The sequence below is a fragment of the Meriones unguiculatus genome, chromosome 5, assembly GCF_030254825.1.
Source record: "Meriones unguiculatus strain TT.TT164.6M chromosome 5, Bangor_MerUng_6.1, whole genome shotgun sequence".
NCBI lineage: Eukaryota > Metazoa > Chordata > Mammalia > Rodentia > Muridae > Meriones > Meriones unguiculatus.
Genome location: NC_083353.1, coordinates 66,456,386 through 66,483,434, shown reverse-complemented (window position 1 = coordinate 66,483,434; position 27,049 = coordinate 66,456,386).

Here is a 27,049-nt window from a genome sequence, read left to right as displayed (position 1 = left end):
TTGGAAGCGAATTTTTGTGTTCTCACGTGATTTCTTTGAAAGGGAATTTTTGTGTTCTAGGGTGATATCGTTGGAAGCGAATTTTCTGTGCTCTGGGATGATATCTTTGGAAGCGAATATTTGTGTTCTCAGGTGATTTCGTTGGAAAAGTATTTTGTCTTCTGGGGTAATATCGTTGGAACAGAATTTTTTGTGTTCTCCGGTTTTTACGATGGAAGCAATTTTTTGAAGTACGGGGTCATTTCGTTGGAAGCGCGTTTTCTCTGCTCAGGAGTCATTTCGTTGGGAGCAAATTTTTTGTGCTCTGAGGTGATTTCGTTGGAAGCGAATTTTTTGGGTTCTCGGGTGATTTTGTTGAAAGGGAATTTTTGTGTTCTGGGGTGATTTCGTTGAAATGATTTTTTTTGTGTTCTGGGATGATATCTTTGGAAGAGAATATTTGTTTTCCCAGGAGATTTCGTTGGAAAAGAATTTTTTGTCTCCTGGGGTAATGTCGTTTGAAGCGAATTTTTTGTGTTCTCCGGTTTTTTGGATGGAAGCAAATTTTGAAGTAGGGTGTCATTTCGTTGGAAGCATGATTTCTGTGCTCTGGAGTCATTTCGGTGAAGCGAATTTTTTTGTGTTCTCGGGTGATTTCCTTGAAAGGGAATTTTTGCGTTCTAGGTTGATTTCGTTGAAATGTTTTTTTGGGCTCTGGGATGATATCTTTGGAAGCGAATATTTGTGTTCTCAGGAGATTTCGTTGGAAAAGAATTTTTTGTTTTCTCGGGTAATATCATTGGAAGAGAATGTTTTGTGTTCTCCGGGTTTTCGATGGAAGCAAATATTTGAAATAGGGGGTCATTTTTTGGAAGCGTGTTTTCTGTGCTCAACAGTCATTTCATTGGAAGCAAATTTTTTGTGCTCTGGGGTGATTTAGTTGGAAGCCAATTTTTTGGGTCTCGGGTGATTTCGTTGAAAGGGAATATTTGCTTTCTAGGGTGATTTCGTTGGAAGCGAATTTTTTGGGTCTCAGGTGATTTCGTTGAAAGGGAATATTTGCGTTCTAGGGTGATTTCATTAGAAGCGAATTTATTGTGCTCTGGAGTCATTTCGTTGGAAGTGAATTTTTTGTGCTTTTTTGTGATTTCGTTGGAAGCGAATATTTGTGTTCTCAGGAGATTTCATTGCAAGTGAATTTTTTGTGTTCTGGGGTAATTTCGTTGGAAGCGAATTTTTTGTGTTCTCGGGTGATTTCGTTGAAAGGGAATTTTTGCATTCTTGGGTGATTTCGTTGGAATCGAATATTTTGTGCTCTGGGATGATATCTTTGGAAGCGAATATTTGTATTCTCAGGAGATTTCGTTGCAAGCGAATTTTTTGTGTTCTGGGGTAATATCGTTCGAAGCGAATTTTTTGTGTTCTCCGGTGTTTCCGATGAAAGCAAATTTTTTAAGTAGGGGCTCATTTGTTTGGAAGCATGTTTTCTGTGCTCTGGAGTCATTTCGTTGGAAGCAAATTTTTTGTGCTCTGAGATGATATCGTTGGAAGCGAATATTTGTGTTCTCAGGATATTTCATTGGAAAAGAATTTTTTGTCTTCTGGGGTAATATCGTTGGAAGAGAATTTTTTGTGTTCTCCAGTTGTTTCGATGGAAGGAAATTTTTGAAGTATTGGGTCATTTCGTTGGAAGCGTGTTTTCTGTGCTGTGCAGTCATTTCGTTGGAAGCGAATTTTTTGTGCTCTGTTGTGATTTCGTTGGAAGCGAATATTTGTGTTCTCAGGAGATTTCGTTGCAAGTGAATTTTTTGTGTTCTGGGGTAATTTCGTTGGAAACGAATTTTTTGTGCTCTGAGATGATATCGTTGGAAGCGAATATTTGTGTTCTCAGGAGATTTCGTTGCAAGCGAATTTTTTGTGTTCTGGAGTAATTTCTTTGGAAGCGAATTTTTTCATTTCTCGGGTGATTTCGTTGGAAGGGAATTTTTGTGTTCTAGGGTGATTTCGTTCAAAGAGAATTTTTTGTGCTCTGAGATGATATCTTTGGAAGCAAATATTTGTGTTCTCAGGAAATTTCGTTGGAAGCGAATCTTTTGTGTTCTGGGGTAATTTCTTTGGAAGCGAATTTTTTGTGTTCTCGGGTGATTTCCTTGAAAGGGAATTTTTGCGTTCTAGGGTGATTTCATTGGAAGCGAATTTTTTGTGCTCTGGGATGATATCTTTGGAAGCGAATATTTGTGTTCTCAGGAGATTTCGTTGGAAAAGAATTTTTTGTCTTCTGGGGTAATATCGTTGGAAGAGAATTTTTTGTGTTCTCCTGTTTTTTCGATGGAAGCAAATTTTTGAAGTAGGGGGTCAGTTCGTTGGAAGCGTGTTTTCTGTGCTCTGGAGACATCGTTGGAAGCAAATTTTTTGTGCTCTGAGGTGGTTTCGTTGGAAGTGATTTTTTTGGGTTCTCGGGTGATTTTGTTGAAAGGGAATTTTTGTGTTCTGGGGTGATTTCTTTGAAATGATTTTTTTGTGTTCTGGCATGATATCTTTGGAAGAGAATATTTGTGTTCCCAGGAGATTTCGTTGGAAAAGAATTTTTTGTCTTCTGGGGTAATGTCGTTTGAAGCGAATTTTTTGTGTTCTCCGGTTTTTTGGATGGAAGCAAATTTTGAAGTAGGGTGTCATTTCCTTGGACGCATGATTTCTATGCTCTGGAGTCATTTCGTTGAAGCCAATTTTTTGTGTTCTCGGGTGATTTCCTTGAAAGGGAATTTCTGCGTTCTAGGGTGATTTCGTTGAAATGATTTTTTTTTTCTCTAGGATGATTTCTTTGGAAGCGAATATTTGTGTTCTCAGGAGATTTCGTTGCAAAAGAATTTTTTGTTTTCTGGGGTAATATCGTTGGAAGAGAATTTTTTGTGTTCTCCGGTTTTTTCGAAGGAAGCTAATTTTTAAAGTAGGGGGTCATTTCTTTGGAAGCATGTTTTCTGTACTCTGGAGTCATTTCGTTGAAAGCGAATTTTTTGTACTTTGTGGTGATTTCGTTGGAAGTGAATTTTTTGTGTTCTCGGGTGATTTCGATGGAAGCCAATTTTTGAAGTATGGGATCATTTCCTTGGAAGCGTGTTTTCTATGCTCTGGAGTCATGTCATTGGAAGAGAAATTTTGTGGTCTGGGGTGATTTTGTTGGAAGCGAAATTTTTGTCTTCTGTGGTGATTTCGATGGAAGCCAATTTTTTATGTTCTAGGGTGATTTCGTTGGAAGCGAATTTTTTGTGCTCTGGGGTGATTGCGTTGGAAGTGAATTTTTTGTGTTCTCGGGTGATTTCTTCGAAAGGGAATTTTTTGTGCTCTGGGGTCATTTCTTTGGAAGCCTGTTTTCTGTGCTCTGGTGTCATTTCGTTGGAAGCGAATTTTTTGTGTTCTGGGATGATTTCGTTGAAAGCGAATTTTTTGTGTTCTGTGGAAATTTTGTTGGAAGCAAATTTTTTGTGTTCTCTGGTTTTTTCGATGGAAGTAAATTTTTGAAATAGGGGGTCATTTTGTTGGAAGCATGTTTTCTGTGCTCTGGAGTCACTTGGTTGGAAGAGAATTTTTGGTGCTCTGGAGTGATTTCGTTGGAAACAAATTTTTTGTGTTCTCGTATGGTTTCATTTAAAGGGAATTTTTTGTGTTCTAGGGTGATTTCGTTTGAAGCGCATTTTTTGTTTTCTGGGGTAATTACGTTGGAATCGAATTTTTTTTGTTCTGGGGTAATTTCGTTGGAAGCAAATTTTTTGTGTTCTCCGGTTTTTCGATGGAAGCAAATTTTTTAAGTAGAGGGTCATTTCGTTGGAAGCGTGTTTTCTGTGCTCTGGAGTCATTTCTTTGGCAGTGAATTTTTTGTGCTCTGGGGTGATTTCGTTGGAAGCAAATTTTTTCTATTCTCGTGTGATTTCGTTGAAAGCGAATTTTTTATGTTCTAGGGTGATTTCGTTGGAAGCGAATTTTTTGTGCTCTGGGGTGATTTGGTTAGAAGGGAATTTTTTGTCTTCTGTGGTTATTTCGATGGAAGCCAATTTTTTATGTTCTAGGGTGATTTCGTTGGAAGCAAATTTTTTGTGTTCTTGGATGATATCTTTGGAAGCGAATCTTTGTGTTCTCAGGAGTTTTCGTTGGAAAAGAATTTTTTGTCTTCTGGGGTTATATCGATGGAAGAGAATTTTTTTGTGTTCTCCGGTCTTTTCAATGGAAGCCTTTTTTCTGTGCCCTGGAGTCATTTCGTTGGAAGGGAATTTTTTGTGCTCTAGGGTGATTGCGTTGGAAGCGAATTTTTTTGTTCTCCGGTGATTTCGTTCAAAGGGAATTTTTTGTGTTCAAGGTTGATTTCGTTGGAAGTGAATTTTTTTGTTCTGGGGTAATTACGTTGGAAGCGAATTTTTTGTGTTCTTGGGTGATTTCTTTGGCCGCGAATTTTTAGTGTTCTGGGGTCATTTAGTTGGAAGCGTGTTTTCTGTGCTCTGGAGTCATTTCGATGGAAGCGAATTTTTTGTGCTCTGGGGTGATTTCTTTGGAAGCAAATTTTTTGTGTTCTGGGTGATTTCGTTGGAAGCGAATTTTTTGTGTTCTGGGGTAATTTCGTTGGAAGCGAATTTTTTGTGTTCTGGGGTCATTTCATTGGAAGCAAATTTTTTGTGTTCTGGGGTATTTTCGTTCGAAGGGAATTTTTTGTGTTCTCGGGTCATTTCAATGGAAGCAAATTTTTGAAGTATGGTATCATTTCGTTCGAAGCGTGTTTTCTGTGCTCTGGAGTCATTTCGTTGGAACGAATTTTTTGTGTTCTAGTGTGATTTCGTTTAAAGGGAGTTTTTCTGTTCTAGGGTGATTTCGTTGGAAGCGAATTTATTGTGTTCTGGGGTGATTTCGATGGAAGCAAATTTTTTCTGTTCTGTGGTAATTTCGTTGGACGTGAATTGTTTGTGTTCTCGGGTGATTTCGTTGAACGGGAATTTTTTTGTGCTCTGGGATGATTTCTTTCGAAGCGAATATTTGTGTTCTCAGGAGATTTCTTTGGAAGCCAATATTTTGTCTTCTGGGGTAATATCGTTGAAAGAGAATTTTTTGTTTTCTCCGGTTTTTTCGATTGAAGCAAATTTTCGAAGTATAGTATCATTTCGTTGGAAGCGTGTTTTCTATGCTCTGGAGTCATTTCGTTGGAAGCGAATTTTTTGTGTTCTGGGGTGATTTCGTTGGAAGCGAATTTTTTGTGCTCTGGGGTGATTTGATTGGAAGCTAATATTTGTGTTCTCAGGATATTTCGTTGCAAGCGAATTTTTTGTGTTCTGGGGTAATTTCGTTGGAAGCGAATTTTTTGTGTTCTCCGGTTTTTTCGATGGAAGCAAATTTTTTAAGTAGAGGGTCATTTCGTTGGAAGCGTGTTTTCTGTGCTCTGGAGTCATTTCTTTGGCAGTGAATTTTTTGTGCTCTGGGGTGATTTCGTTGGAAGCGAGTTTTTTCTATTCTCGGATGATTTCATTGAAAGCGAATTTTTTATGTTCTAGGGTGATTTTGTTGGAAGCGAATTTTTTGTGCTCTGGGGTGATTTGGTTAGAAGGGAATTTTTTTTCTTCTGTGGTTATTTCGATGGAAGCCAATTTTTACGTTCTAGGGTGATTTCTTTGGAAGCGAATTTTTTGTGTTCTCGGGTCATTTCATTGCTTCATTGTTTTCTGTCTTCTGGAGTCATTTCGTTGGAAGCGAATTTTTTGTACTCTCGGGTGATTTCATTGGAAGCGATATTTTGGTGTTCTCGGGTAATTTCTTTGAAAGGGAATTTTTGTGTTCTTGGGTGATTTCGTTGGATGCGAATTTTTTGTGCTCTGGGATGATATCTTTGGAAGCGAATATTTGTGTTCTCAGGAGTTTTCGTTGGAAAAGAATTTTTTGTCGTCTGGGGTAATATCGTTGGAAGAGAATTTTTTCTGTTCTCCGGTCATTTCGATGGAAGCAAATTTTGAAATAGTGTGTCATTTCGTTGGAAGCATGTTTTCTGTGCTCCTGAGTCATTTCGTTGGTAGCGAATTTTTTGTACTCTGTGGTGATTTCGTTGGAAGTGAATTTTTTGTGTTCTCGGGTGATTTCGTTGAAAGGGAATTTTTTGTGTTCTGGGGTCATTTCTTTGGAAGCCTGTTTTCTGTGCTCTGGAGTCATTTCGTTGGAAGCGAAATTTTTGTGTTCTGGGGTGATTTCATTGGAAGCGAATTTTTAGTGTTCTGTGGAAATTTTCTTGGAAGCGAATTTTTTGTGTTCTCCCGTTTTTTCGATGGAAGCAAATTTTTGAAGTAGGGGGTCATTATGTTGGAAGCATGTTTTCTGTGCTCTGGAGTCCCTTGGTTGGAAGAGAATTTTTGGTGCTCTGGCGTGATTTCGTTGGAAGCGAATTTTTTGTGTTCTCGGGTGATTTCATTTTAAGGGATTTTTTTGTGATCTGGGGTGATTTCGTTGGAAGCGCATTTTTTGTATTCTGGGGTAATTACTTTGGAAGCGAATTTTTTGTGTTCTCGGGTGATTTCATTGAAAGGAAATTTTTAGTGTTTTGGCATCATTTCATTGGAAGCGTGTTTTCTGTGCTCTGGAATCATTTCGTTGGAAGCTAATTTTTTGTGCTCTTGGGTGATTTCGTTGGAAGCAATTTTTTTGGGTTCTAGGGTGATTTCGTTGAAAGGGAATATTTTGCGTTCTGGGGTCATTTCGTTGGAAGGAATTTTTTTGTGCTCTGGGGTGATTGTCTTGGAAGCATGTTTTCTGTGCTCTGTAATCATTTCGTTGGAAGCGAATTTTTTGTGTTCTGCGATGATTTCGATGGAAGGAAATTTTTTCCGTTCTGGGGTAATTTTGTGGGAAGCGAATATTTTTGTTCTCAGGTGATTTATTGGAAGGGAATTTTTTGTGCACTGGGGTGATTTCGTCGGAAGCAAATTTTTTCTATTCTGGGGTAATTTCGTTGGACGTGAATTTTTTTGTTCTCAGGTGATTTCATTGAAAGTGAATTTTTTGTGTTCTCGGGTCTTTTCATTGCTACATTGTTTTCTGTGCTCTAAAGTCATTTCGTTAGAAGCAAATTTTTTGTGTTCTCGGTTGATTTCTTTGGCCGCGAATTTTTAGTGTTCTGGGGTCATTTAGTTGGAAGCGTGTTTTTTGTGTTCTGGAGTCATTTCGATGGAAGCGAATTTTTTGTGCTCTGGGGTGATTTCGTTGGAAGCAAATTTTTTGTGTTCTGGGTGATTTCGTTGGAAGCCAATTTTTTGTGTTCTGGGGTAATTTCGTTGGAAGCGAATTTTTTGTGTTCTTGGGTATTTTTGATGGAAGCAAATTTTTTGTGTTCTGGGGTGATTTCGTTGGAAGCGAATGTATGTGCTTTCAGAACATTTCGTTGCAAGCGAATATTTCGTGTTCTGGCGTAATTTTGTTGGAAGCGAATTTTGTGTGTTCTCGGGTGATTTCGATGGAAGCAAATTTTTGAAGATTGGGATCATTTCGTTGGGAGTGTGTTTTCTGTGCACTGGAGTCATTGCGTTGAAAGCGAATTTTTTGTGTTCTGGGGTGATTTCGTTGGAAGCGAATATTCGTGTTCTCAGAAGATTTCGTTGCAAGCGAATTTTTTTGTGTTCTGGGGTAATTTCCTTTGAAGTGAATTTTTTGTTTTCTCCGGTTTTTTCCAATGAAGCAAATTTTTGAAGCAGGGGGTCATTTCGTTGGAAGTGTGTTTTCTGTGCTCTGGAGTCATTTCGTTGGAAGCGAAATTTTTGTGTTCTGCGGTGATTTCGTTGGAAGCAAATTTTTTGTGTTCTGGGGCAATTTCGTTGGAAGCGAATTTTTTGTGTTCTGGGGTGATTTCGTTGGAAGCGAATTTTTTGTGGTTTGGGGTGATTTCGTTGGAAGCCTGTTTTCTGTGCTCTGGAGTCATTTGGTTGGAAGCGAATTTTTTGGGTTCTGGGGTGAATTGGTTGGAAGCTAATTTTTTGTGTTCTTGGGTGATTTCGTTGGCCGCGAATTTTTAGTGTTTTGGGGTCATTTCGTTGGAAGCGTGTTTTCTGTGCTCTGGATTCATTTCGTTGGAAGCGAATATTTGTGTTCTCAGACGATTTCGTTGCAAGCGAATTTTTTGTGTTCTCCGGTTTTTTCGATGGAAGCAAATTTTTGAAGTAGGGGCCATTTCTTTGGAAGCTCGTTTTCTCTGCTCTGGAGTAATTTCGTTGGAAGGGAATTTTTTGTGCTTTGGGCTGATTTCGTTTGAAGCGAATTTTTTGTGTTCTGGTGTGATTTCGTTGGAAGCGAATTTTTGGTGCTCTGGGGTGATTTGATTGGAAACTAATATTTGTGTTCTCAGGATATTTCATTGCAAGCAAATTTTTTGTGTTCTGGGGTATTTTCGTTGGAAGCGAATTTTTTGTGTTCTCTGGTTTTTTCGATGGAAGCAAATTTTTTAAATAGAGGGTCATTTCGTTGGAAGCGTGTTTTCTGTGCTCTGGAGTCATTTCTTTGGCAGTGAATATTTTGTGCTCTGGGGTGATTTTGTTGGAAGCGAAATTTTTGTGTTCTCGGGTGATTTCGTTGAAAGGGAATTTTTTGTGTTCCAGGGTGATTTCGTTGGAAGCGAATTTTTGTGCTCTGGGATGATTTCTTTGGAAGCAAATATTTGTGTTCTCAGGAGAGATCGTTTGAAGCGAATTTATTGTGTTCTGGGGTAATTTCGTTGGAAGCGAATTTTTTGTGTTTTCGGGTGATTTCGATAGAAGCAAATTTTTGGAATATGGGGTCATTTCGTTGGAACCGTGTTTTCTCTGCTCTGGAGTCATTATGTTGGAAACTAATTTTTTGTGTTCTGGGGTGATTTCGTTGGAAGCGAATTTTTTGTGTTCTCGGGTGATTTCAATGGAAGCAAATTTTTGAATTATGGGATCATTTCTTTGGGAGCGTGTTTTCTGTGCTCTGGAGTCATTCCGTTTAAAAGCGAATTTTTTGTGTTCTGGGGTGATTTCGTTGGAAGTGAATATTCTTGTTCTCAGAAGATTTCGTTGGAAGCGAATTTTTTGTTTTCTCCGGTATTTTCAATGGAAGCTAATTTTTGAAGCCGGGGGTCATTTCGTTGGAAGTGTGTTTTCTATGCTCTGGAGTCATTTCGTTGGAAGCGAATTTTTTGTGTTTTGGGGTGATTTCATGGAAGCAATTTTTTTTTTGTTCTGGGGTAATTTCGTTGGAAGCAATTTTTTGTGTTCTGGGGTCATTTCGTTGGAAGTCAATTTTTTGTGTTCTGGGGTCATTTCGTTGGAAGCGAATTTTTTGTGTTCTGGGGTAATTTCGTTGGAAGTGAATTTTTTGTGTTCTCGGGTCATTTCAATGGAAGCAAATTTTTGAAGTATGGTATCATTTCGTTCGAAGCGTGTTTTCTGTGCTCTGGAGTCATTTCGTTGGAAGCGAATATTTGTGTTCTCAGACGATTTCGTTGCAAGCGAATTTTTTGTGTTCTCAGGTTTTTTCGATGGAAGCAAATTTTTGAAGTAGGGGGTCATTTCTTTGGAAGCTTGTTTTCTGTGCTCTGGAGTAATTTCGTTGGAAAGGAATTTTTTTTGCCTTTGGCTGATTTCGTTGGAAGCGAATTTTTTGTGTTCTAGTGTGATTTCGTTGAAAGGGAATTTTTTGTGTTCTAGGGTGATTTTGTTGGAAGCAAATTTTTTGTGCTCTGTGGTGATTTCGAAGGAACCAAATTTTTTCTGTTCTGTGGTAATTTTGTTGGACCTAAATTTTTGGTTTTCTCCGGTTTTTTTGATGGAAGCAAATTTTTGAAGCAGGGGGTCATTTCGTTGTAAGCGTGTTTTCTGTGCTCTGGAGTCATTTCGTTGGAAGCGAATTTTTGTGTTCTGGGGTGATTTCGTTGGAAGCAAATTTTTTGTGTTCTGGGGTAATTTCGTTGGAAGCGAATTTTTTGTGTTATGGGGTCATTTCGATGGAAGCCAATTTTTGAAATAGGGGGACATTTCGTTGGAAGCTTGTTTTCTGTGCTCTGGAGTCAGATCGTTTGAAGGGAATTTTTTGTGCTTTGGGGTGATTTCGTTGGAAGCCAATTTTTTGTGTTCTAGTGTGATTTCGTTGAAAGGAAATTTTTTGTTTTTTTAGGGTGATTTCGTTGGACATGAATTTTTTGTTTTCTCGGGTGATTTCATCGAAAGGGAATTTTTGGTGTTCTAGGGTGATTTCGTTGGAAGCGAACTTTTTTTGCTGTTGGATGATTTCTTTGGAAGCGAATATCTGTGTTCTCAGGAGATTTCGTTGCAAGCGAATTTTTTTTGTTCTGGGGTAATTTCGTTGGAAGCGAATTTTTTGTATTCTCAAGTGATTTCGATGGAAGCAAATTTTTGAAATATGAGGTCATTTCGCTGGAAGCATGTTTTCTGTGCTTTGGAGTCATTTCTTTGGAAGCGAATTTTTTGTGCTCTGGGGTGATTTCTTTGGAAGCTAATATTTGTGTTCTCAGGACATTTCGTTGCAAGCGAATTTTTTGTGTTCTGGGGTAATTTCTTTGGAAGCGAATTTTTTGTGTTCTCTGGTGATTTCGATGGAAGCAAATTTTTGAAGTATGGGATCATTTAGTTGGAAGCGTGTTTTCTGTGCTCTGGAGTCATTTCGTTGGAAGCGAATTTTTTGTGTTCTGGGGTGATTTCGTTGGAAGCGAATATTTGTTTTCTCAGAAAATTTTGTTGCAAGCGAATTTTTTTTGTTCTGTGGTAATTTCATTGGAAGCGAATTTTTTATGTTCTCCGGTTTTTCGGTGGCAGCAAATTTTTTAAGTAGGGGGTCATTTCGTTGGAATCGTGTTTTATGTGCTCTGGAGTCATTTCGTTGGAAGGGAATGTTTTGTGCTCTGGGGTGATTTCATTGAAAGCTAATTTTTTTGTGTTCTAGCGTGATTTCGTTGGAAGCGATTTTTTTGTGTTGTGGGGTTATTTTGATGGAAGCAAATATTTTCTGTTCTGTGGTAATTTCGTTGGACGTGAATTTTTTGTGTTCTCAGGTGATTTCGTTGAAAGGGAATTTTTTGTGTTCTAGGGTGATTTCGTTGTAAGCGAATTTTTTGTGCTCTGGGATGATTTCTTTGGAAGCGAATATTTGTGTTCCCAGGAGATTTCGTTGGAAGCGATTTTTTTGTGTTCTGGGGTAATTTCTTTGGAAGCGCATTTTTTGTGTTCTCGGTTGATTTCGATGGAAGCAAATTTTTGAAGTATGGGGTCATATCGTTGGAAGTGTGTTTTCTGTGCTCTGGAGTCATTTCGTTGGAAGCGAATTTTTCGTGCTCTGGGGTGATTTCATTGGAAGCGAATATTTGTGTTCTCAGGAGATTTCGTTGCAAGCGAATTTTTTGTGTTCTGGGGTAATTTCGTTGGCAGCGAATTTTTTGTGCTCTGGGGTGATTTAGTTGGAAGCAAATTTTTTATGTACTAGGGTGATTTCGTTGGAAGTGAATTTTTTCTGCTCTGGGGTGCTTTGGTTGGAAGCGAATTTTTTGTCTTCTGTGGTGATTTCGATGGAAGCGAATTTTTTATGTTCTACGGTGATTTCGTTGGATGTGAAATTTTTGTACTCTGGGATGATATTTTTGGTAGCGAATATTTGTGCTCACAGGAGATTCCTTGGAAAAGAATTTTTTGTCTTCTGTGGTTTTATCGTTGGAAGAGAATTTTTTGTCTTCTCCGGGTTTTTCGATGGAAGCAAATTTTTGAAATAGGGGGTCATTTCGTTGGAATCATGTTTTCTGTGCTCTGGAGTCATTTTTTTGGAAGGGAAGTTTTTGTGCTCTGGGGTGATTTCGTTGGAAGTGAATTTTTTGTGTTCTCGGGTGATTTCATTGAAAAAGCTCATTTTTTGTATTCTAGCATGTTTTCGTTGGAAGCAAATTTTTTTGTATTCTGGGGTGATGTCGTTGGAAGCGAATTTTTTTGTGCTCTGGGATGATTTCATTGGAAGCGAATATTTGTGTTCTCAGGAGTTTTCGTTGGAAAAGAATTTTTTTCTCCTGGGGTAATAGCGTTGGAAGAGAATTTTTTGTGTTCTACGGTTTTTTTGATGGAAGCAAATTTTTGAAGTAGGGGGTCATTTCGTTGCGAGCGTGTTTTCTGTGCTCTGGAGTCATTTCGTTTGAAGAGAAATTTTTGTGCTCTGGGATGATTTCTTTGGAAGCCAATATTTGTATTCTCAAGAGATTTCTTTAGAAGTGAATTTTTTCTGTTCACGTGTAATTTCGTTGGAAGCGAATTTTATCTGTTCTCTGGTCTTTTCGATGGAAGAAAATTTTTGAAGTCTGAGGTCATTTCTTTGGAAGCGAATTTTTTGTGCTTTGGGGTGATTTTGTTGGAAGCGAATTTTTTGTGTTTTCGGGTGATTTCGATGGAAACAAATTTTTGAAGTACGGGGTCATTTCTTTGCAAGCGTGTTTTCTGTGCTCTGGAGTCACTTCGTTGTAAGCAAATGTTTTGTGCTCTGGTGTGATTTCTTTGGAAGCGAATATTTGTGTTCTCTGGAGATTTGGTTGCAAGCGAATTTTTTATTTTTTGGGTAATTTCGTTGGAAGTGAGTTTTTTGTGTTCTACTGTTTTTCAATGGAAGAAAATTTTTGACGTAGGGGGTCATTTCGTTGGAAGAGAATTTTTTGTGCTCTGGGGTGATTTCGTTGGAAGCGAATTTTTTGTATCCCCTGTTCATTTTGTTGAAAGCGAATTTTTTATGTTCCAGGGTGATTTCGTTGTAAGCAAATTTTTTGCGCTCTGGGGTGATTTGGTTGGAAGCGAATATTTTGTCTTCTCTGGTGATTTCGATTGAAGCGAATTTTTTATGTTCTAGGGTCATTTTACGGGAAGCAAATTTTTTGTGCTCTGTGGTGATTGCGTTGGAAGTGAATTTTTTTTTCTCGGGTGATTTTGATGAAAGCGAATTATTTGTGTTCGAGGTGATTTTGTTGGTAGCGAATTTTTTGTGTTCTGGGGTCATTTCTTTGGAAGCGTGTTTTCTGTGCTCTGGAGTCATTTCGTTGGAAGCTAATTTTTGTGCTCTGGTGTGATTTTGTTGAAAGCGAATTATTTGTGTTCGAGGTGATTTTGTTGGCAGCAATTTTTTTGTGTTCTGGGGTGATTTCGTTGAAAGAGAATTTTTTGTGTTCTCGGGTGATTTCGTTGAAAGGAATTTTTGTGTTCAAGGGTGCTTTCGTTGGAAGCGAGTTTTTTGTGCTCTGGGATGATATCTTTGGAAGCGAATATTTTTGTTCTCAGGAGATTTCGTTGGAAAAGAATTTTTTGTCTTCTGCGGTAATCTTGTTGGAAGAGAATTTTTTGTGTTCCCCGGTATTTCTATGGAAGCAAATTTTTGATATAGGGGGTCATTGCCTTGGAAGCGTGTTTTTCTGCTCTGGAGTCATTTCGTTGGAAGCAAATTTTTTGTGTTCTGGGGTAACTTCATTGGAAGCGAATTTTTTGTGTTCTGGGGTGATTTCGATTGTAGGAAATTTTTGAAGTATGGGATCATTTCGTTGGAAGTGTTTTTTTTTGTGCTCTGGGTTGATTATGTTGGAAGCGAATTTTTTGTATTCTCAGGTGATTTTGTTGAAAGGGAATTTTTTGTGTTCTAGGGTGATTTTGTTGGAAGCGAATTTTTTGTGCTCTGGGATGATTTATTTAGAAGTGAATATATATTTGTGTTCTCAGAAGATTTCGTTGGAAGCGAATTTTTTTGTGTTCTGGGGTCATTTCTTTGGAAATGAATTTTTTGTGTTCTCTGGTTTGTTTGATGGAAGCAAATTTTTGAAGGAGGGGGTCATTTCGTTGGAACCGTGTTTTCTGTGCTTTGGAGTCATTTCGTTAGAAGCAAATTTTTTGTCCTCTGGAGTGATTTCTTTGGAAGCGAATTTTCTGTGTTCTGCTGTACTTTCTTTGGAAGTGAATTTTTTGTGTTCTCGGGTGATTTCGATGGAAGCCAATTTTTTAAGTATGGGATCATTTCCTTAGAAGCATGTTTTCTGTGCTCTGGAGTCATTTCATTGGGAGAGAATTTTTTGTGGTCTGGGGTGATTTTGTTGGAAGCGAATTTTTTGTGTTCTAGGTTAATTTCGTTGGAAGCGAATTTTTTGTGTTCTGGGGTGATTTCGTTGAAAGGGAAATTTTGGTGTTCTGGGGTTATTTTGTTGGAAGCGAATTTTTTGTACTCTGGTATGTTTTCTTTGGAATCGAATATTTGTGTTCTCAGGAGATTTCGTTGGAAGCGAATTTTTTGTGTTCTGGGGTAATTTCGATGGAATAGAAATTTTTGTGCTCTCAGGATTTTTCGATGGAAGCAAATTTTTGATTAGGGAGTCATTTTTTTGGAAGCGTGATTTCTGTGCTCTGGAGTCATTTCGTTGGAAGCGAATATTTTGTTCTCTGGGGTGATTTCGTTGGTAGCGCATTTTCTGTGTTCTGGGATCATTTCGTTGGAAGTGAATTTTTTGTGTTCTCGGGTGATTTCGATGGAAGCCAATTTTTGAAGTATGGGATAATTTCCTTGGAAGCGTGTTTTCTGTGCTCTGGAGTCATTTCGTTGGAAGAGAATGTTTTGTGGTTTGGGGTGATTTTGTTGGAAGCGAAATTTTTGTGTTCTAGGGTAATTTAGTTGGAAGTGAATTTCTTGTGTTCTGGGGTAATTTCGTTGGACGTGAATTTTTTGTGTTCTCGGGTGATTCTTTGAAAGGAAATTTTTTATGTTCTAGGGTTATTTTGTTGGAAGCGAGTTTTTTTGTGCTCTGGGCTGATTTCTTTAGAAGTGAGTATTTGTGTTCTCAGAAGATTTCGTTGGAAGCGAATTTTTTTGTGTTCTGGGGTCATTTCTTTGGAAATGAATTTTTTGTGTTCGCCGGTTTGTTTGATGGAAGCAAATTTTTGAAGGAAGGGGTCATTTCGTTGGAAGCGTGTTTTCTGTGCTCTGGAGTCATTTCGTTGGAAGCGAATTTTTTGTCCTCTTGGGTGGTTTCGTTGGAAGCGAATTTTTTGTGTTCTCAGGTGATTTCCTTGAAAGGGAATTTTTTGTGTCCTGGGGTCATTGCGTTGGAAGCAAATTTTTTGTGTTCTGGGGTGATTTCGTTGAAAGCGAATATTTTGTGTTCTGGGGAGATTTCGTTGGAAGCGAATTTCGTTGCAAGCGAATTTTTTCTGTTCTCCGGTTTTTTCGATGGAAGTAAATTTTTGAAGTAGGAGGTCATTTCGTTGGATGCATGTTTTCGGAGCTCTGGAGACATTTCCTTGGACGTGAATTTTTTGTGCTCTGGGTTGATTTCGTTGGAAGCGAATTTTTTGTGCTAGGGGTGATTTCGTTGGAAGCGAATTTTTTGTGTTCTGGGGTGATTTCGTTGAAAGGGAATATTTGGTGTTCTGGGGTGATTTCGTTGGAAGTGAATTTTTTGTGCTCTGGGATGTTTTCTTTGGAAGCGAATATTTGTGTTCTCAGGAGATTTTGTTGCAAGCGAAATTTTTGTGTTCCGGGGTAATTTCATTGAAATGGAATTTTTTATGTTCTAGGGTGATTTCGTTGGAAGCAAATTTTTTGTGCTCTGGAGTGATTTGGTTGGAAGCGAATTTTTTGTCCTCTGGGGTGATTTCGTTGGAAGCGAATTTTTTGTGTTCTCAGGTGATTTCCTTGAAAGGGAATTTTTTGTGTTCTGGGGTCATTTCGTTGGAAGCGAATTTTTTGTGTTCTGGTGTGATTTCGTTGGAAGCGAATATTTTGTGTTCTGGGGAGATTTCATTGGAAGCGAATATTTGTGTTCTCAGAAGATTTCGTTGCAAGCGAATTTTTTCTGTTCTCTGGTTTTTTCGATGGAAGTAAATTTTTGAAGTGGGAGGCCATTTTGTTTAAAGCATGTTTTCGGAGCTCTGGAGTCATTTCGTTGGAAGCGAATTTTTTGTGCTCTGGGTTGATTTCGTTGGAAGCGAATTTTTTGTGTTCTGGGGTGATTTCGTTGAAAGGGAATTTTTGGTGTTCTAGGGTGATTTCGTTGGAAGCGAATTTTTTGTGCTCTGGGATGTTTTCTTTGGAAGCGAATATTTGTGTTCTCAGGAGATTTTGTTGCAAGCGAATTTTTTGTGTTCTGGGGTAATTTCATTGAAAGGGAATTTTATATGTTCTAGGGTGATTTCGTTGGAAGCAAATTTTTTGTGCTCTGTAGTGATTTGGTTGGAAGCGATTTTTTTTGTCTTTTATGGTGATTTCGATGGAAGCGAATTTTTTATGATCTAGGGTGATTTCGTTGAAAGCGAATTTTTTGTGTTCTGGAGTCACTTCATTGGAAGCGTGTTTTCTGTGCTCTGGAGTCATTTTGTTGGAAGCGAATTTTTTGTGCTCTGGGATGTTTTCTTTGGAAGCGAATATTTTTGTTCTCAGGAGATTTCATTGGAAGCGAATTTGTTGTGTTCTGGGGTAATTTCGATGGAATAGAAATTTTTGTGCTCTCACGACTTTTGGATGGAAGCAAATTTTTGAAGTAGGGAGTCATTTCGTTGGAAGCGTGTTTTCTGTGCTCTGGAGTCATTTCGTTGGAAGCGAATTTTTTGTGCTCTAATATGATTTCGTTGGTAGCACATTTTCTGTGTTCTGGGATAATTTCGTTGGAAGTGAATTTTTTGTGTTCTCGGGTGATTTCGATGGAAGCCAATTTTTGAAGTGTGGGATCATTTCCTTGGAAGCGTGTTTTCTATGCTCTGGAGTCATGTCATTGGAAGAGAATTTTTGTGGTCTGGGGTGATTTTGTTGGAAGCGAAATTTTTGTGTTCTAGGGTAATTTCGTTGGACGTGAATTTTTTGTGTTCTCGGGTGATTTCTTTGAAAGGAAATTTTTTATGTTCTTGGGTGATTTTATTGGAAACGAATTTTTTTGTGCTCTGGGATGATTTCTTTAGAAGTGAATATTTGTGTTCTCAAAAGATTTCGTTGGAAGCAGATTTTTTTGTGTTCTGTGGTAATTTCTTTGGAAATGAATTTTTTGTGTTCTCCGGTTTGTGTGATGGAAGCAAATTTTTGAAGGAGGCGGTCATTTCGTTGGAAGCGTGTTTTCTGTGCTCTGGAGTCATTTCGTTGGAAGCGAATTTTTTGTCCTCTGGGGTGATTTCGTTGGAAGCGAATTTTTTGTGTTCTCGGGTGATTTCCTTGAAAGGGAATTTTTTGTGTTCTGGGGTCATTTCGTTGGAAGTGAATTTTTTGTGTTCTGGAGTGATTTCGTTGGAAGCGAATATTTTGTTTTCTGGGGAGATTTCATTGGAAGCGAATATTTGTGTTCTCAGTAGATTTCATTGCAAGCGAATTTTTCTGTTCTCCGTTTTTTTCGATGGAAGTAAATTTTTGATGTAGGAGGTCATTTCATTGGAAGCATGTTTTCAGAGCTCTGGAGTCATTTCGTTGGAAGCGAATTTTGTGTGCTCTAGGTTGATTTCGTTGGAAGCGAATTTTTTGTGTTCTGGGGTGATTTCGTTGAAAGGGTATTTTAGGTGTTCTGGGGTGATTTCGTTGGAAGCAAATTTTTTGTGATCTGGGATGTTTTCTTTGGAAGCGAATATTTGTGTTCTCAGAAGATTTCCTTGCAAGCGAATTTTTTGTGTTCTGGGGTAATTTCATTGAAAGGGAATTTTTTATGTTCTAGGGTGATTTCTTTGGAAGCAAATTTTTGTGCTCTGGAGTCATTTCATTGGAAGCGTGTTTTCTGTGCTCTGGAGTCATTTTTTGGAAGCAATTTTTTTGTGCTCTGGGTTGATTATGTTGGAAGCGAATTTTTTGTATTCTCGGGTGATTTTGTTGAAAGGGAATTTTTTGTGTTCGAGGGTGATTTCGTTGGAAGCGAATTTTTTGCGCTCTGGGATGTTTTCTTTGGAAGTGAATATTTGTATTCTCAGGAGATTTCGTTGGAAGCGAATTTTTTGTGTTCTGGGGTAATTTCGTTGGAATAGAAATATTTGTGCTCTCAGGATTTTTCGATGGAAGCAAATTTTTGAAGAAGGGAGTCATTTCGTTGGAAGCATGTTTTCTGTGCTCTGGAGTCATTTCTTTGGAAGCGAATATTTTGTTCTCTGGGGTGATTTCGTTGGTAGCGCATTTTCTCTGTTCTGGGATATTTTCGTTGGAAGTGAATTTTTTGTGTTCCCGGGTGATTTCAATGGAAGCCAGTTTTTGAAGTATGGGATCATTTCCTTGGAAGTGTGTTTTCTGTGCTCTGGAGTCATTTCGTTGGAAGCAAATTTTTTGTGTTCTGTGGTGATTTCTTTGGAAGCGAATATTTTGTGTTCTGGGGAGATTTCGTTGGAAGCAAATATTTGTGTTCTCAGAAGATTTCGTTGCAAGCGAATTTTTTCTGTTCTCCGGTTTTTTTCGATGGAAGTAAATTTTTGAAGTAGGAGGTCATTTCGTTGGAAGCATGTTTTCGGAGCTCTGGAGTCATTTCGTTGGAAGCGAATTTTTTGTGCTCTGGGTTGATTTCGTTGAAAGTGAATTTTGGGTGTTTTGGGGTGATTTCGTTGGAAGCGAATTTTTTGTGTTCTGGGGTGATTACGTTGAAAGGGAATTTTGGGTGTTCTGGGGTGATTTCGTTGGAAGCGAATTTTTTGTGCTCTGGGATGTTTTCTTTGGAAGCGAATATTTGTGTTCTCAGGAGATTTCATTGCAAGCTAATTTTTTGTGTCCTGGGGTAATTTCATTGAAAGGGAATTTTTTATGTTCTAGGGTGATTTCATTGAAAGCAAATTTTTTGTGCTCAGGAGTGATTTGCTTGGAAGTGAATTTTTTGTCTTCTATGGTGATTTCGATGGAAGCGAATATTTTATTTTCTAGGGTGATTTCGTTGAAAGCTAATTTTTTGTGCTCTTGGATGTTTTCTTTGGAATAGAACATTTTTGTTCTCAGGTGATTTCGTTGGAAGCGAATTTTTTGTGTTCTGGGGTAATATCATTGGAATAGAAATTTTTGTGCTTTCAGGATTTTTCGATGGAAGCAAATTTTTGAAGTAGGGAGTCATTTCGTTGGAAGCGTGTTTTCTGTGCTCTGGAGTCACTTCGTTGGAAGGGAATGTTTGGTGCTCAGGGGTGATTTCGTTGGAAGCACATTTTTTTGTGTTCTCGGGTGATTTCTTTAAAAGAGAATATTTTGTGTTCTAGGGTGATTTCGTTGGAAGCGAATTTTTTGTGTTCTCGGGTGATTTCGTGGGAAAACAATTTTTTGTCTTCTTGGGTAATATCTTTGGAAGAGAATTTTCCGTGTTCTTATATTATTTCAATGGAAGCAAATTTTGAAATATGTGGTCATTTCGTTGGAAGAGTGTTTTCTGTGCTCTAGAGGCATTTCTTTGGAAGCGAATTTTTTTTGTTCTGGGGTAGATTTGGTTGGAAGCGAATATATGTATTCTCAGAAGATTTCATTGCAAGCGAATTTTAGTGATCTTGGGTAATTTCTTTGAAAGAGAATTTTTTATGTTCTAGGGTAATTTCGTGGGAAGAGAAGTTTTTGTGTTCTCAGGATTTTTTGATGGAAGCAAATTTTTGAAGTACGGAGTCATTTTGTTGTAAGCGTGTTTTCTGTGCTCTGGAGTCACTTCGTTGGAAGCAAATTTTTTGTGCTCTGGGGTGATTTCGTTGGAAGCGCATTTTTTGTGTTCAGGGATAATTTCGTTGGAAGTGAATTTTTTGTGTTCTCGGGTGATTTCGATGGAAGCCAATTTTTGAAGTATTGGATCATTTCCTTGGAAGCGTGTTTTCTGTGCTCTGGAGTCATTTCGTTGGAATCGAATTTTTTGTGCTCTGGGGTGATTTTGTCGGAAGCGAAATTTTTGTGTTCTCGGGTAATTTCGTTGGAAGCGATTTTCTTGTGTTCTGGGGTAATTTCGTTGGAAGCGAATTTTTTTGTGCTCTGGGATGATTTCTTTGGAAGCGAATATTTGTGTTCTCTGAAGATTTCCTTGCAAGTGAATTTTTTGTGTTCTGGGGTAATTTCGTTGGAAGCGAATTTTTTGTGTTCTTGGGTGATTTCGTTGGAAGCGAATATTTTGTGTTCTCGGGTGATTTCAATGGAAACAAATTTTTGAAGTATGGTATCATTTCGTTCGAAGCGTGTTTTCTGTGCTCTGGAGTCATTTCGTTGGAAGCGAATTTTTTGTGTTCTGGGGAGATTTCGTTGGAAGCGAATATTTGTGTTCTCAGAAGATTTCGTTGCAATCGAAATTTTCTGTTCTCCGGTTTTTTGATGGAAGTAAATTTTTGAAGTAGGAGGTCATTTCGTTGGAAGAATGTTTTCGGTGCTCTGGAGTCATTTCGTTGGAAGCGAATTTTTTGTGCTCTGGGTTTATTTCTTTGGAAGCGAATTTTTTTGTTCTCGGGTCATTACTTTGAAAGGGAATTATTTGTGTTCTAGGGTGATTTCGTTGGAAGCGAATTTTTTTGTGCTCTGGGATGATTTCTTTCGAAGGGAATATTTGTGTTCTCAGGAGATTTCGTTGGAAGCGAATATTTTGTGTTCTGGGGTAATTTCATTGAAAGCGAATTTTTTGTGTTCTCGGGTGATTTCAATGGAACCAAATTTTTGAAATATGGGGTCATTTCGTTGGAAGCTTGTTTTCTCTGCTCTCGAGTCATGTTGGAAGTGAATTTTTTGTGTTCTGGGGTGATTTCGTTGGAAGCGAATGTATGTGCTTTCAGAACATTTCGTTGCAAGCGAATATTTCGTGTTCTGGCGTAATTTCGTTGGAAGCGAATTTTGTGTGTTCTCGGGTGATTTCGATGGAAGCAAATTTTTGAAGATTGGGATCATTTCGTTGGGAGTGTGTTTTCTGTGCACTGGAGTCATTGCGTTGAAAGCGAATTTTTTGTGTTCTGGGGTGATTTCGTTGGAAGCGAATATTCGTGTTCTCAGAAGATTTCGTTGCAAGCGAATTTTTTTGTGTTCTGGGGTAATTTCCTTTGAAGGGAATTTTTTGTTTTCTCCGGTTTTTTCCAATGAAGCAAATTTTTGAAGCAGGGGGTCATTTCGTTGGAAGTGTGTTTTCTGTGCTCTGGGGTGATTTCGTTGGAAGCGTGTTTTCTGTGCTCTGGGGTGATTTCGTTGGAAACGAATTTTTTGTGTTCTCTGGTGATTTCGATGGAAGCGAATTTTTTGTGGTCTGGGATGATATCGTTGTTAGCGAATTTTTTGAAGTATGGGGTGATTTATTTGGAAGCGTGTTTCCTTTGCTCTGGAGTCATTTTGATGGAAGCGAATTTTTTGTGTTCTGGGTTGATTTCGATCGAAGCGATTTTTTTGTTTTCTGGGGAGATTTCAGTGAGAGCGAATTTTTGGTGTTCTGGGGTAATTTTGTTGGAAGAGGGTTTTATGTCCTTTGTAGTCATTTCATTGGAAGCGAATTTTTCTCTGTTCTGGTGTGATTTTGTTGGAAACACATTTTTTTTGCTCTGGAATGTTTTCGTTGTAAGAGAATGTTTTGTGTTCTGGGGTAATTTCATTGGAAGCGAATTTTTTGTGTGTGTGTGTTCTGGGGTTATTTCATTGGAAGGGAATTTTTTGTGATCTGGGCTAATTTCGTTGGAAGCGGGTTTTATGTCCTTTGGAGTCATTTCGTTAAAAGCGAATTTTTCTCTGTTCTGGTGTGATTTCGTTGGAAATGAAGTTTTTGTGATCTGGGGTGATTTCGTTGGTAGCGAATTTTTTGTGGTCTTTTGTGATTTCTTTGGAAACAAACTTTTTGTGTTCTAGGGTGATTTGATGGAAGCGAGTTTTTTGTGTTCTGGGGTCATTTCGTTGGTAGCGTGTTTTCTGTGCTCAGGAGTCATTTCGTTGGAAGCGAATTTTTTGTGTTCTCGGTTGATTTCGATGGAAGCAAATTTTTGAAGTATGGTATCATTTTGTTCGAAGCTTGTTTTCTGTGCTCTGGAGTCATTAAGTTGGAAGCGAATTTTTTGTGTTCCAGGGTGATTTCGTTGGAAGCGAATTTTTTTGTGCTCTGGGATGATTACATTGGAAGCGAATATTTGTGTTCTCAGGATATTTCTTTGGAAGCGAATTTTTTGTGTTCGTGGGTAATTTCGTTGGAAGCAAATTTTTTGTGTTCTAGGGTGATTTTGATGGAAGCAAATTTTTGAAGTAGAGGGCCATTTTGTTGGAAGCGTGTTTTCTGTGCTCTGGAGTAATTTCATTGGAAGTTAATTTTTTGTGCTCTGGGGCGATTGCGTTGGAAGCGAATATTTTGTTTTCTCGGGTGATTTCGTTGGAAGCAAATTTTTTGTGTTCTTGGGTAATTTCGTTGAAAGCAAATTTTTTGTGTTCTAGGGTGATTTTGATGGTAGCAAATTTTTGAAGTAGAGGGCCATTTTGTTGGAAGCGTGTTTTCTGTGCTCTGGAGTAATTTCATTGGAAGTTAATTTTTTGTGCTCTGGGGCGATTGCGTTGGAAGCGAATATTTTGTTTTCTCGGGTGATTTCGTTGGAAGCGAATATTTTGTGTTCTTTGGTGATTTACTTGAAAGCAAATTTTTTGTGTTCTGGGGTAATTTCGTTGGAAGCGAATTTTTTGTGTTCTCGGGTGATTTCGATGGAAGCAAATTTTTGAAGTATGGGATCATTTCGTTGGAAGCGTGTTTTCTGTGCTCTAGAGTCATTTTGTTGGAAGCGAATTTTTTGTGTTCTTGGGTGATTTCGTTGGAAGCGAATATTCGTGTTCTCAGAAGATTTCGTTGCAAGCGAATTTTTTTGTGTTCTGGGGTAATTTCGTTGGAAGCGAATATTTTGTGTTCTACGGTTTTTTCGATGAAAGCAAATTTTTGAAGTAGGGGGTCATTTCGTTGGAAGCGTGTTTTCTGTGCTCTGGAGTTACTTCATTGGAAGGGAATTTTTGGTGCTCTGGGGTGATTTCTTTGAAAGCAAATTTTTTGTTTTCTGGGGTAATTACGTTGGAAGCGAATTTTTTGTGTTCTCGGGTGATTATGTTGAAAGGGAATTTTTAGTGTTTTCTGTGGTCTGGAGTGATTACTTTGGAAGCGAATATTTGTGTTCTCCGGAGATTTCGTTGGAAGCGAATTTTTTGTGTTCTGGGGTAATATCCTTGGAAGCAGGTTTTATGTCCTTTGGAGTCATTTTGTTAGAAGCGAATTATTCTCTGTTTTGGTTTGATTTCTTTGGAAATGAAGTTTTTGAGATCTGGGTTGATTTGGTTGGAAGCGAATTTTTTGTGTTCTGGTGTGATTTCTTTGGAAAGAATTTCTTGTCCTCTGGGATGATTTCATTGGAAGAAAATTTCATCTGTTCTGGGGTAATTTTGTTGGAAGCGATTTTTTTCTGCTCTGGGGTGGTTTCGTTGGAAGCGAATTTTTTGTGTTCTCTGGTTATTTCGATGGAAGCGAATTTTTTTGTTCTGGGTTGATTTCGTTGGAAGCGAATTTTTTGTGTTCTGGGATGATTTCAGTGGATTCAAATTTTTGGTGTTCTGGCGTAATTTCTTAGGAAGCAGGTTTTATGTCCTTTGGAGTAATTTCGTTAGAAGCGAATTTTTCTCTGTTCTGGTGTGATTTTTTTGGAAATGAAGTTTTTGTGATCTGCGGTGATTTCGTTGGAAACGAATTTTTTGTGCTCTGGGGTGATTTCCTTTGAAGCGAATTTTTTGCCTTCTTGGGTAATTTCATTGGAAGCTAATTTTTTGTGTTCTCCGGTGATTTCTTTGTAAGCTAATTTTTTGTGATCTCGGGTGATTTCGATGGAAGCAAATTTTTTGTGATCTTGATTTTGTTGGAAATGATGTTTTTGTGATCGGGGTAATTTTTTTTGGAAGCGAACTTTTTTGTTCTGGGTTGATTTCGATCGAAGTGAATTTTTTTTGTGTTGTGGGGTGATTTCTTTGGAAGCGAATTCTTTTTGTTCTGGGGTAATATCTCTGGAAGCAGGTGTTATGTCCTTTGGAGTCATTTCGTTAGAAGCAAATTTTTCTCTTTTCTGGTGTGATTTCTTTGGAAATGAAGTTTTTGTGATCTGGGGTGATTTCGTTGGAAGAGAATTTTTTGTGTTCTGGTGTGATTTCTTTGGAAACGAATTTTTTGTCCTCTGTGGTGATTTCGTTGGAAGCAAATTTTTGTGTTCTGGGGTAATTTGTTTGGAAGCAAATTTTTTGCATTCTCGGGTGATTTCGTTGGAAGCAAATTATTTGTGTTCTAGGGTGTTTTCGTTGAAAACGAATTTTTTGTGCTCTGGGGTGATTTTGTTGGAAGCGAATATTTTGTGTTCCTCTGGTGATTTCGATGGAAGTGAATTTTTTGTTTTCTGGGGTAATTTCGTTGGAAGCGAATTTTTTGTGTTCTCAGGTGATTTCAATCAAAACAAAGTTTTGAAGTATGGGTTCATTTCGTTGGAAGCGAATTTCTTGTGTTCTGGTGTAATTTCGTTGGAATTAAATTATTCTGTGTTCTCTAGTGATTTCGATTGAAGCGAATTTTTTCTGTTCTCAGGTGATTTCGATGGAAGGAAATTTTTTTGTTTTCTGGATTGATTTCGTTGGAAGCAAATTTTTTGTGTTCAGAGGTAATTTCCTTGGAAGATAATTTTTTGTGTTCTAGGGTGATTTCTTTGGAAGCGAATTTTTTCTGTTCTGGGGTGATTTCGTTGGAAGCGAATTTTTGTGTTCTGGGGTGATTTCTTTGGAAGCAAATTTTTTGTGTTCTGTTGTGATTTGGATGGAAGCAAATTTTTTCTGTTCTGGGATAATTATGTTGGAAGCCATTTTTTGTGTTCTCGGGTGATTTCGTTGAAAGCGAATTTTTTGTGCTCTCAGGTAATTTCGTTGGAAGCGTAGTTTTTTGTTCTCCATTTTTTTCGATGGAAGCAAATTTTTGAAGTAGTGGGTCATTTTGTTGGAAGCATGTTTTCTGTGCTCTGGAGTAATTTCGTTGGAAGTGAGTTTTTTGTGTTCTGGGGTGATTTCATTGGAAGCGAATTTTTTGTGTTCTGGGGCAATTTCATTGGAAGCGAACTTTTCGTATTCTCGGGTGATTTCGATGGAACCAAATTTTTTTGTGTTCTGGGTTGATTTCGTTGGAAGAGAATTTTTTGTGTTCTGGGGTGATTTCCTTGGAAGCATGTTTTCTGTGCTCTGCAGTCATTTCGTTGGAAGCTAAATTTTTGTGCTCTGGGTTGATTTCGTTGGAAGCGAATATTTGTGTTCTCAGGAGATTTCGTTGGAAAAGAATTTTTTGTCTTCTGGGGTAATTTCGTTGGAAGTGAATTTTTTGTTTTCTGGGGTGATTTCCTTGGATGCGTGTTTTCTGTGCTCTGGAGTCATGTCATTGGAAGCTAAATTTTTGTCTTCTGCGGTGATTTCTTTGCAAGCAAATATTTGTGTTCACCGGTGATTTCGTTGGAAGCGAATTTTTTGTGTTTCGTGGTAATTTCGTTGGAAGCGAAATTTTTGATTTCTGGGGCTATTTTGTTGGAAGTGAATTTTTGTGTTCTGGGGTAATTTCTTTGGAAGCGAATTTTTTTGTTTTCTGGGGTGATTTCGTTGGAAGGCAATATTTGCGTTCTCTGGTGATTTCGTTAGAAGCGAATATTTGTGTTTCCGGTAATTTTGTTGGAAGCGAATTTTTTGTGTTCTCAGGTGATTTCGATGGAAGCAAAATTTTGAAGTATGGGGTCATTTCGTTGGAAGCGTGTTTTCTGTGCTCTGGAGACATTTCTTTGGAAGCGAATTTTTTGTTCTCTGGGGTGATTTCATTGGAAGCGAATTTTTTGTTCTCTGGGGTGATTTCGTTGGAAGCGAATATTTGTGTTCTCAGGAGATTCCGTTGCAAGCGAATTATTTGTGTTCTGTGGTAATTTCGTTGAAAGCGAATTTTTTGTGTTTGCCGTTTTTTTCGATGGAAGCAAATTTTTGAAGTAGGGGGTCATTTCATTGGAAGCGTGTTTTCTGTGCTCTGGAGTCATTTCGTGGGAAGCGAATTTTTTGTGCTCTGGGGTGATTTATTTGGAAGCGAATTTTTTGTTTCTTGGGTGATTTCATTGAAAGCGAATTTGTTGTGTTCGAGGGTGATTTTGTTGGAAGCGAATTTTTAGTGCTCTGGGGTGATTTCATTGGAAGCGATTTTCTTGTTTTCTGGGGTAATTTCGTTGGAAGCGAATTTTTTGTGTTCTGGGGTAATTTCGTTGGAAGCTAATTTTTTCTGTTCTCGGGTGATTTCGAGGGAAGCAAAGTTTTGAAGTATGGGGTCTATTCGTTGGAAGCGAATTTCTTGTGTTCTGGGGTAATTTCATTGGAATTGAATTTTTCTGTGTTCTCTGGTGATTTAGATTGAAGAGAATTTTTTCTGTTCTCAGGTGATTTCGATGGAAGGAAATTTTTTTGTTTTCTGGATTGATTTCGTTGGAAGCGAATTTTTTGTGTTCTGGGGTGATTTCTTTGGAAGCGTGTTTTCAGTGTTATGGAGTCATTTCGTTGGAAGCAAAATTTTTGTGTTCTAGGGTGATTTCTTTGGAAGCGATTTTTTTCTGTTCTGGGGTGATTTCGTTGGAAGCGAATTTTTTGTGTTCTGTTGTGATTTGGATGGAAGCAAATTTTTTCTATTCTGGGATAATTACGTTGGAAGGCAATTTTTTGTGTTCTCAGGTGATTTCGTTGAAAGCAAATTTTTTGTGTTCTAGTGTGATTTCGTTGAAAGCGAATTTTTTGTGTTCTGGGGTAATTTCGTTGGAAGCGAATTTTTTCTGTTCTCGGGTGATTTCGATGGAAACAAAGTTTTGAAGTATGGGGTCATTTCGTTGGAAGCGCATTTCTTGTGTTCTGGGGTAATTTCGTTGGAATTGAATTTTTCTGTGTTCTCTGGTGATTTCGATTGAAGCGAATTCTTTCTGTTCTCAGGTGATTTCGATGGAAGGAAATTTTTTTGTTTTCTGGATTGATTTCGTTGGAAGCGAATTTTTTGTGCTCTGGGCTGATTTTGTTTGAAACAAATATTTGTGTTCTCAGGACATTACATAGCAAGCGAATTTTTTTGTGTTCTGGGGTAATTTCGTTGGAAGCGAAT